Source organism: Dipodomys ordii, unplaced genomic scaffold (genome assembly GCF_000151885.1).
Source record: "Dipodomys ordii isolate 6190 unplaced genomic scaffold, Dord_2.0 Scaffold53, whole genome shotgun sequence".
Classification (NCBI taxonomy): Eukaryota; Metazoa; Chordata; class Mammalia; order Rodentia; family Heteromyidae; genus Dipodomys; species Dipodomys ordii.
Window position 1 is genome coordinate 1,631,792 of NW_012267269.1, and position 11,945 is coordinate 1,643,736.

The following is an 11,945-nucleotide window of genomic DNA, read 5'->3' on the forward strand; positions in this document are numbered from 1 at the left end:
TTATTACTAGAAATGTTAAGTTGGATCACTTGCCTAAAATAATGTCTGTTGGGTTTTCCACTGTAAACTATTTTTCCTCTTCATAATCCTCCAATAAAATGTTTCAGAAGATACCTTGAGATGGAGAAAAATATCCTTTCGGGGGCTGGTAAGGTGGCTCAGTGGTAGAGCGCTTGCCTTGCATGCCTGAGGCCCTGGGTTCGATTCCTCAGCACCACATAAGCAAAAAGAAAAAGCCGGAAGTGGTGCTGTGGCTCAAGTGGTAGAGCTCTAGCCTTGAGCCGAAGAGCTGAGGGACAGTGCCCAGGCCCAGAGTTCAAGCCCCACAACCGACAAAAAAAAAAAAAAAGATACCTTACTAATTTGCATGTGATTTTTTGTTGTTATTTCTTTTTGCTAAGCACCTAGGAATACCATTTCTAGCTCATGTAGTAGGCCAATATTTAACTAATTAATAAACTGACATTGATTCCATTTGTATGGCAACAATAATATATCATCTTAAGAGGATATTATATAGCTATAATAACATTGTGAATGAGTGAAGAATGTGCTTATAGGTATTATAAAATTTAAAAACCAAACTATGATACATTATAATATTATATAGTATTGAATGTAACAGACATGTTTTCCTGTTTCATTAAACATGAAAAATGTATTTTCTTAAAAACATGGTCTTTATTATCTATACCATTGTTATAGATAACTATGGTCTATGGTATTGATAAATACAGTTTGTGCCTTTATTTACCATATTAATCCTTTGCAAGTAATTAGATTTCCAATTTTTGATTACTATAAATGAAAAATGTGACTAAAATCTTAGTAGTATATTAACCTTTTCATGCATTTGTGTTTATCTTCCTAATATATTTTCTTGAAAATTCAGTTAATTGATCAGAGCAAAAATACTATCAATGTTTTTAAGACACTTTGACAAAATGTCTTCAGGATTTTTCTACCATGGCACTGCATGAAAGAATTGCTCCAATGGTCTTTTAGCTTAATTCTTAGTCTCTCACCATTCCAGTAATCAGTTTAGTTCTTGCTGCAGTCTGACAATTTGTGTCCTCCCCAGATTCTACTATTGAAACCTTACAAATATACTAATATTGAGAAGGGGTTCTCTAAATAGGATCACAGTGTTTTTATTAAGGGGACCCTTCCCCCAAGACCAGAGACCAGTGGCTTTCCTTTCTAATCCTAGCTACTCAGGAGGCTGAGATCTGAAGAGATCATAGTTCAAAGCCAGCCCAGGCCTAAATATCCAGCAAAATGCTGGAAGTGGAGCTATAGCTCAAGTGGTAGAACACCAGCCTTGAGCAAAAAAAAAAACCTAAGGAAGAATACTCTAGCCCTGAGTTCAAGCCCAGTATCAGCAGATAGAGAGACAGAGAGACAGAGACAGACAGAGAGAGAAAGATTGAGAAGCTAGAGAGCTTCTTTTTGTCATGGGGGGATTCAAGATGATGACATCTATGAGCCCGGTAGCTAGAAGAAAGTGAACTCTCACTAGATGCTGAATTGGTGGTGTAAACTTCCACCGGCACTTTGGTTCTGCCAGCACTTTGGTTGTAGACTTTCCAGTCTCCTGAACTGTGAAATTTTTCTGCTGTTTACAAACCACACTGTTTTGTTATAGCAGCCCAAACAGAACAAGACAGCAGACTCTCCTGAGCATTGGGCCTCCCTGTTTATCCAACAGCCTGAAAGCCTCAGCAGATAACAGGGCGATCTTACATTCCAGTGTGTAGTTCCCATTACACTGATAGCTGTGCACAGGTTGCTCCTCAGATTCCTGTTGCTGTTAGCTACTCCACATCTGTTACCCTTCAACATGTCACTCCACTTTCCTTACTTATTATTGAACCCGTTTTTAATCATTTTAAAGTATTTTGAAGAGTCAGACTGCAATTTTTGTTCTGACCTTTATAGCTAGCTAGCTGGGGATGTTTTACTGAGCCAATAAAACATGTGGTTCACTTCAATCTAAGCTGATTTTCAAGTATTACACTTACAGGCATTAGAAAGATAAGAAGTATTAACAGTAAGACCCGGAATCTCCAGTGGGATCGTGGCTGTTTCAAGGATGATTCAAGGAAGTTTCACATAAACAGCATAATTCTGTACCATCACTTTCCAACCGCAAAATATTGCAAAAGGCTCTGCTTAATTTATTTTGAAGAAGAGCAGAAGAAAAACAAAGATTACATTAAAATTTTGCATCAAACATAAATACACACAGCCTCCATCTTTTAAATACTAAAGATAACTCCGAAGCAAGAAATGTACATAGTCCAAAGAAAGGCAGGAGCATTTCCTCGTAAGGAAATAGGACAAAGTACAGATGAAATTACACTTCACTGTGGAGAAGGGATATATTGGAACCAAACCCTCTAGAAATCTAGATATACTCACACATTACCCACCATGACTTAGATTAAGCTGTACTTTTCTGTGGAATATCTGGGAATTACTGTCCCAGAAAAAAATGCCCTTTTATCCCCAGCAAATGGTTTTAATAACAACTGAAATAAATCTAAGCCGACTTTACAGAACCTAAAAGGTGTTGGCTGGTGCTTTCTAAGTTGCTTAGGAGCACTTGTCTATCAATTCTGAAATATTCTGTAGAGAAAATGAGGAAAGGATGAGCTTCTATGTAAGCACAGAAATCCTACAACCAAATAAGCCGCCACTCTGCTGATAACTTGGTTATGACAAAAGAATATTGAGGGTCTATCCCCTGCCGATGATGCTGCCTGTAGAGAGCTAGAGAAATAAATGATCAAATAGGGTCCAGCTAAGGGCTTTGAAAAATACAAACCAGTGAAAATTCTACTAGCCGGTACTCAGAACTTAGGAAAATTTGGGTATCAATATCACTGCAATGCATCACCGTAGGCTCAAAAATATTGAGTCAGACCAGATGTCGCTATTTGACTTTTTTCAAAGGGTCTTATTATCTTTCAAATGATATCTGTAGTCAGTAATAATTGTGCCTATTGGTCTAGTAAAGCACTAATAGTTCATTAAGCATACTTATATAGGAATAGCTCTCATTATCTTCTTTATCTCTTTTCCACAATTCTCACATATGGAACTCAGTAAATGTCTTGCTGAACTGATGGATAACTAATGTTATACTTCACTGTTCCTTTGGAGATTCAAGTAAATTTTTCAGTGAAAGTTAGTTTTTAAGAGACAAAAGCTTAAAGATACATGTCAACAAAAGACTTTGGTTTCCTGTAACAGAGGATGGACGAACATGTTTTTCCTCTAAACTTCCCAGATAATAGTAAGAAATTCACGTGTTGGCATTAATATTTAAAAAATTATGAAAAAGTAAATACTGAGAAGTCAGGCATGGAAGCTCATGTCTATAATCTTAACTACTTGTGAGGCAAAGCTAGAAGGATCATAGTTCAAGGCCAGCCTAGCAAAAAGTTAACATGATACTGTCTCAAAGAACAAGCAGCGTGTGGTCATTCAGAGCTACAAGTCTTACCTTCAGAAAGGCAGAGTAGCCAGACCTCAGTCCAAAGGCTACCTTGGAAGGGCAGGAGAGGGGGTAGATATTTTGATAATGATGCTTTAGATCTCCATTTCAAGGTTCAAGACATAAGGTAATAGTTTGCTCCTTTCTTAAAAATGAAAAGAAGAAAATTCCGGGCACTAGTGGCTCAAGCCTGTAATCCTCGCTACTTGGGAGGCTGACATATGATGATTGCAGTTCTAAGCCAGCCCAGGCATGAAAGCTCATGAGACTCTTATCTCTAATTAATCACAGAATCATAGTGACACTATGGCTGAAGTGGTAGGGTACTAGCCTTGAGCAAAAAGGAGCTCAGAGACAGTGCCCAGGCTCAGAGTTTGAGCCCCAGGACCAGCAGAGAAAAAAAAAAGACAGAAAAGAATAAAAAGAAGAAGGAAGAAAGGAGAAGAAAGAAGAAGAAAGGAGGAGGAGGAGGAGGAGGAAGGGGAGGGGGAGGGGGAGGAATTTTATATTTAATAGAAACATCAATTTCTTGTAATTCTTTTTTTTTGTTTGTTTGTTTTTTGGGTCTGGTCATGCGGCCTGAACTCTGGGCCTGGGCACTGTCCCTCAGCTCTTCAGCTCAAGGCTAGAGCTCTACCACTTGAGCCACAGCACCACTTCCGGCTTTTTTTCTTTTTGCTTATGTGGTGCTGAGGAATCAAACCCAGGGCCTCAGGCATGCAAGGCAAGCGCTCTACCACTGAGCCACCTTCCCAGCCCAATTTCTTGTAATTCTTGAAGCTCTCATTTGAAAGATGTGAAGTAAAGACCACTGGTACTTGTCTAAAACTACTACCCTTAAACCCCATTCCCAATCTCAAAAATCTAAATAACTTTGGCCCAACTCATTTTCCCCAACATTCTTGGAAGAATTCTATCAATTTTTCATGATAATAACATCAAGCATGACCCAACTTTCTAAACCAGTAAGAAGCAGAGTAGTGAGAAGGAAAGATCATGGCATGATCGTCCCGTGTCTCACACATTTCCTAAGAAACTTCTTGGCTTCATTCAGGTGGTCAGTGTAATTTAATTTTCCCTCATTCATTACATTACGATTTTGACATTGAATTAAGGATATGCTTAGTTTCCACAATGCTGACATTTCAAAATTCCAACTTTGCCTACCACAAAAGTCCTATTTATCCAACTGCCTTCCTGATGGCAGGGGAAAAAAAGAGAGAGAATCTTATAGGAGGAAAGGAAAGGAGAGAAGAAAGGGGTAGGGAAGGGAAGTAGAAGAAAAGGAAAAGAAATAAAGAATTCAAGTCTTTATGTAAAAGGAAATAGCTAAATCTGCCTAAATGTTTAAGTTAGAGCATAAATTACAGGTAACTCCCACCATAAACACAGCTGCACTATCTCCTCTCCTGACATTAAAGACAAACACTCTTCTGTCAGGATCTTGGGTAAAAGCAACAGAAGTCTGCCTTTGTGGGAAGCAAATTAAAACAGTCCTGCTGGCATCCCCAAAACAGTGTGTTTGAAGATGTGGGCAAACAAACTCCTCCCTCCCATCCATTCTCCCTGGCTTTGAGATAGATAAGTAGGAACATTTCCTTTAAACAGCTTCTAGATGAAAGGCAAAGCTTTCCAGCTGGAAGGGAAGCCTGTGTGTCGATGACAAACACATGCACGAATGTCAACAACACAACAGTCTGAACATTACAGGAAGTGCTTCAATGATTCTGTTCAGTGTCAGCCTCCCTGGCCATGCTGTGGAGATATCATTATAAAGGACCCACAGGCACAGCCTGGGAGCTGGGCACCATGATCAGAGACTGGGCTAAGTTAAGAGCTAGGAAGCAGCTGCCAAAGAAACTCATTCTTAATAACTCAGATAATCTCAGCATTTCTGACAGTGTGAAGGACGTAAGGACAATTAAAATTAAAAGCAAGACAAAATGTATGTTTCTAGAGATTCCTGTGTGTCTCATTTTAAAAGTATGAAGAAGGGAAAGATCATGGATGCCTTCCTTAGGTTGACTGACTGGCAGAAAATGAATGGATAGAAATATTGGACATTTGTCACTAAAATAAACCAGGTTGATAGGGAAATAGGTTGTTGACATTTTTGTGGTCTTCAGAAATTTTTGTTTCAGTGAAACCCAAACAATTAACTGGGATACATATGATTAGATAAGTCTAAAACAAGGACTATGAGAAATCCTAAGCTATTTAGAACCCTACTGTGAAGAAGTAATAGCCTCCACAGGGCCCCTAAATCTAAACCTCCCATTTAAAACAAGTGAAAACAAAGAGGCCATTCCACGGGAAATGTGGTCTCCAGCACACACCAAGGCATCTCCATCACACTTCGTGATGGACTTCATAGATCTCTTCAGAGGATCTACTAGCATATAGAAAAGAAGCCATCCTTTGCATCCATTTTTCTCCATGCATCCTCTATTATTCAGTAGGGCTTTAGTAAGTCTGTGTCACACAGACACTTCTGGAAGTTACTTCATTTTAATATATTTTGTTGTCTATTTCTCAACACTGACTGCTAGTGTGTTTGTGTGTGTGTGTGTGTGTGTGTGTGTGCACGTGTGCCTTCACTAAGGCCTGAACTCAGGACCTTGCACTCTCTCTTGGCATTTCTTTGCTCAGAGCAGGTGCTCTACCACTTGAGCTTCCACTTGTGGCTTATTGGCATTTGATTGGAGATAAGCATCTCACTGACTTTCCTGCCCAGGCTGGCTTTAAACCACAATCCTCAGATCTCAGCCTCCTGAGTAGCTAGGATTATAAGCATGAACCACCAGTATCCAGCACATTGTGTGATGTTCTAAATGTGGTAGTCCATCCATTGGTTTTTAGCCTCCATAGAAGATGATCATGAGTCAGAATCCCTGGCCATGTTTATTAAAACTCAGATCCAGGAATTGTCAGACAACTCAGTCCAAACTGGAAAATTTCCATCAATGGAGTACTTTGCCACAGTAAACATTTTCAAAAATGAAAGCCTCTCCAACCTAGGCTATCTTCTGATAGGCTTCTGATGGACTTCTACATTCTTCCTTTTGCAGAACAAATTTTATCCCCAGAGATACTAACTTAACAACCGCTTATTGCAACAAAGAACACTAGAGCTCAGATAAGACATTACAGCACCCAGGCCACTGCAAAATAAAGAAAGCTTCCAGCAAAAAGGTAGACTATCTTGGTACACAGATTCATGTCCCTCCACCTATATAAAAGGGTACAACTGGGAGGAAATCTCCATACCATGATTCCTTCCTCATAACAAAAACAAAACAGTTAGACTTTGCACTCAGAGCTCTGGCCAGTCTAGTTTATTATCTGTGGACCTAGTTTCTTTCTTGCATGATCTAAACACTGGCAAGATCACTATCAGATTTTAGAAGCTGTATTTTGGAAGTAGCTGAAAACAAAGAGAAACAACACATTACTGAAGCTTTACAGATGCCAAGGGGAAGAGATCAAGAAAGATTTGAGAAATCCTAAGAGCTCCAGTTGGGCTGATTGATGAAGGACATCTCCTTTATGAAGCCAGCATGCAAAGATTGAAAAGTTTGGCTGCTTTTCCAGATGTTTAAGTCATATGAATCATACAAAGAAGCAGAGAAACATGAAGAAGTAAAAAAACAAGTACAAAATAAAACTTTATAAATCAACCTAGAAGAAATGTAAATCTAACAGCTATCTGTACATGAACTTAAAATAACTGTCATAACAATCCTTAATGAAGTAAAAGACTAGATGAAATCTGGAAAACAATATATGAAAAAAGAGATCATATTGGCAGAAATATGAACTGAGTATGAAAAAGAGCAGAAATTCTGAAGTTATTCAACAATAAACTAGGTAATATAAATGAATAAATTCTTAGGAGCATATAATCTACCAAGATTGAATCACAATGACCTAGAAAACCTGAAGAGATCAATAACTGGAAGTTAACAAATTGATGAACAAAAATCTTTACACAAAGAAAAGGCTTGCGCCAGGTGGCTTCGTTGAGAATTCTTGCTAGGTAGGTACTCTACCACTTAAACTATGCCTCTTGTACCTTTTACGATAGTCTCCTTGATGCCCAGACTGGCTTAAACTTTTATTTTTATACTTATCTGTGTCACTAGGGATAATAGGCATATGTGATTGTACCATTATTGGTTGAAAAGGAGTCTCATGACCATCTTTTTGCCTAGGTAAGCCTCTAACTGCAGTCCCCCATCTCTACCACCAAAGTGTCTAGGAATATAAGCTGGAGTCACCATACCTAGCTTGGCAATTTTAATAGTGTTAAACTTAATATTACCTAAAGATTTGATATAATTTCTATCAAATCCAAAGACAGTCTTCACAGAAATAAGTAAAGCAAAAACAAATGAAGTTTATAAGGAATCACAAAGACCCTAAACAGCCACAGTAATCCTGAGAAAGAACAAAGCTGGAGACAAGACTTGATGTCAAAACACATCATAGAACTATAGTAAGTAAAACAGTAGGTTTCTGGCATAAAAACATATGCACTGCAATGGAATACTATAAAGAACTCAGAGATAAATACATATATTTTTCAGTCTAATCTGTGACAAAGGTAGCAAAAGTAAACATTAGAAAATATGTTTTTACTAAATGGTGCTGGGGAAAGTGTCTATTCATATGCAGAAAAGACAAACTACAATCTTATTTTTCACCACGCCCCTAAAATTAAGTCAAAATGGACCAAAAAATTAAACTTAAGACCTGAAATTAGAAGAAATCATAGTGGAAGACATTTCAGAACATGGGTCTAGGCAACGATTTTTGGATATGATGAAAGCATGGGAAACAAAAGGAAAATTTAACAGAGTTTTTTTCAAGCTAAAACGCATCTATGTAGCAAAAACAAAAAAAAAAAACCACCAGCATGAAAAGACAACATCTAGAATAGGGCAAGGTATTAACAGTCTATTCATCTGAAATGAGATTAATGCCTAGAAAGGAACCTAATCAAGTTAATAGGGGGAAAAAATTGGATTTTAAGCTGGGTGTCAGTGATTCATGCCTATAATCCTAGCCGCTTGAGAGGCTGAGAGCTAAGGATCGCAGTTTGAAGCCAGCTCACGCAGGAAAGTCCAAGAGAGTCTTATGTCCAATTAAGCACCGAAAAGTTGGAAGTGGAGCTGGGACTCAAGTAATAGAGCACTAGCCTTGGATGAAAAAGCTAAAGGCCAGCATCAGGACCTAAATTCAATCCCCAGGACTGGCTCACACATACCCAGAAAATGTAATCAGATTAGGAAATGGGCTAATGACCTGAATAGACATTTATCAAAAATAGATGTTCAAATGGATTTAAATCCATGAAAAAATGCCCAACATCACTAATTTTCAGAGAATTAAAATCAAAGCCACAATGAAATGTCATCTCAACCCTGTTCGACTGAATTTTTTTTTTTGGGTCCGTTCGTGGGTCCTGAACTCTGGGCCTGGGTGCTGTCCCTCAGCTCTTCAGCTCAAGGCTAGCACTCTACCACTTGAGCTACAGCGCCACTTCTGGCTTTTTTCTTTTTTGCTTATGTGGTGCTGAGGAATGGAACCCAGGGCCTCAGGCATGCAAGGCAAGCGCTCTACCACAGAGCCACCTTCCCAGCCTCATCGACTGAATTTTTAAAAGACAAAAAACTTATGAGGATATGGGGGGAAAGGATCTCACAGTATTAGTAAGAAAGTAAAATATCAATAGTACATCCACGATGGAAAACACTATGCCAATTCCTCAGAAAACCTAGAAATGGAACTGTTCTATAGTCCAACAAGTCCACCAGGGTCAGGCACAGCAAGATATGTTCTAATGTATATGGAGCAGCTAAAAAGTTGATATGTAGATGAAGAGAATAGAGACTAGCAGATTGGGATTATAGGTGGAACCCTTTGAGAACCTGGTAAGTGAATGAATAGAAATGAATAGATGTTTCAGCAAAAGATGCCCAGGGGAGGAAATCCCCTAGGGAAGACTTGAAATATTAACAAAATAAGGATCATGGAAGCAAAATCATTTACCCAAGAACTCAGAGCACCATTGAGACAAGGCAAGCTGGTTTTCCAGATTCCTGGACCAGTGCCCTTTCTCCTTCCACACATTGTTACTTCTTTTGAGGGCTAAATTTCTATTAAAAATTGGGCAGGATAGGTGATAGAGAAGGATTAAGTATAATAAAGGGGGTGAGTTTGGTTGAAGTTCATGACATATATGTGTGGAAATACGACAATGAAACTCCTTTGTACAATTAATACATGCTAATAAAATAAAAATAATCGGACAAAATGTGAGACTGCAATTTAGTTACAACAGACCTCAAACAACCCTCTCAGGTGCTTTGGAACTGCAGTAACCTTCAGCTGTCCTGAGTTAAGGAGTAGTTTCCAGAATGGGCTGAGAGGCCTGGATCCTCCTCATTCTTTGCCCTCCACCTGTCACTAGATGGGTTGTTCAGAGGTGACCTTGGGCCACAAAGGTTGCTTTAGGGCCTCAGTTGAGAGCCACCAGCCATCCATACTCCTATTAGGTGAGGAGGGAAAGTTGCGCCCACTGAATGAGTGTGAAAGTATTTGCCACCAGCCCCCTTATTCCTTCTCAGACAATCCTCAAAATCTTTTAACATTTTTCTCTCCCCACCTTCTATTTTTTTGCTAAGATCTGAAAGCAAAGTTTGGGGCATGGTTCAAGTGGTAGAGTACCTACCTAGCAAGTGTGAGGTTCTGAGTTCAAGCACACACAAGGAAAAAGAAGGCTAACCGGAGCACATAGATGATCACGAGCAGAACAAACGCAGCTGCCACACCCACATCCATCTGAGAGAGACAGAGGACATCTCCAAACCTTGGCATGACAACTGACCTTGACGAAATTAGGGAGTCCGTTTCTGAAAATAATCTCCAGGGGATCCCAAGAGTAATGAGAGGATATTGATGAAGCAAGACACTGTTTTGCTTTATAGCCTCTCCATTTGTCATACAAATTGTAATGAATACTCATTTCTTGATTTACATTTCAGCCTTCACAAAATTTGTAGCTCCTGCCATATTTACGTGCACCATCTGGAAGAGCTAATGAGCCAAAGAGTACCAGAAATTAGACCTTGCTTTGACTAAACCTGAAAGCTTTTCATTGGCAATAGAATGATTTTCGTGTGTGTGTGTGTGTGTGTGTGTGTGTGTGTGTGTGTGTGTGTGTGTATGAGAGAGAGAGAGAGAGAGAGAGAGAGTGATATTGCAAGGAGATTAAAACATGGATTTCACTGTGTGATGCAGAAATATGCAAAGCTAATTTTAATAGAATGAACCTGGAGGCATCTGGCATTCCTAATCCACTCAGAATAATTTGGCCATTACAGCAATGGTCTCATGATAGAAAGTCTCTTCTGACACTGGAATTCTTAAAAATGATTGCCTAGCCTATCCACAAATGTCACAGTGGTCCCAACGGACATAGATGGAGCACACCAGAATTCTGAGCAGGAAAGGGTTGGAAGACTTCCGAGTGAATCTCCTAGGCATGGACAATTACTTTGATTACTGCACAGGTTATGTACATTCTTTAGATATCAGGTATCTTGCATATAAAACAAAGCTAATACACAAATAGAATGTATTCTTGTGAGAATTCCAGGAGATAATGTAAGTCAATCATCTTGAACTATTTCCATGACATCAAAGAAACCCTCAAACCTTTGCTATTTTTCCCCATCCTTAGAAAGTTTACCAAAACCAAAACAAAATATAGGTTCCTCTTTCAAAGGCAGTTTCGTCTCTCTCAGCAAAGTTTTCCTGGGTAGACGTATAGATAAAGATCACGTGAATGAATTAAATACATCTACAGTTAAGTCAAAGAGCTAGTTTTTGTGTTCTGATAAAGTATGAAGTTCAAGTTGGCCTGACCTGGCAAGCAAAGTCCAGGAAATGTAAATGAGTATACAGATGGCATCAACTAGTTAAAAATACCTCACACTCTGATTCTTCTTAAAAGCTATTTTCTGAAAGTGGTATTCTTGTCACCATAGCACACAGCCTTCCCCTGGCAGAGAGTAAAGAAGAGGGAAGTGTTAGAACTACCCAGTGAATCCACCATGACACACTTATCTTTGAAAGGCTTTCCCAAAAACAGAGCATTCAATCTAGTATATCTCCAGTCATGTAACTTCCATAGACTCTATGAATTTTTTCAATCAGTAGTGGGACTTGAACCAAGGGCCTGGGTGCCGTCCCTGAGCTCTTTTTCACAAGCCTCATACTTCTACCACTTTGAGCCACAACTTTACTTCTCGTTTTCTTGTGGTTAATTAGAGATAAGAGTCTCATGGACTTTCCCACCTGGGCTGGTTTTAAACCATGATTCTTGGATCTCAGACCCCTGAGTAGGCAGGATTATAAGTAGAATTATACCAGAACCAGGCTA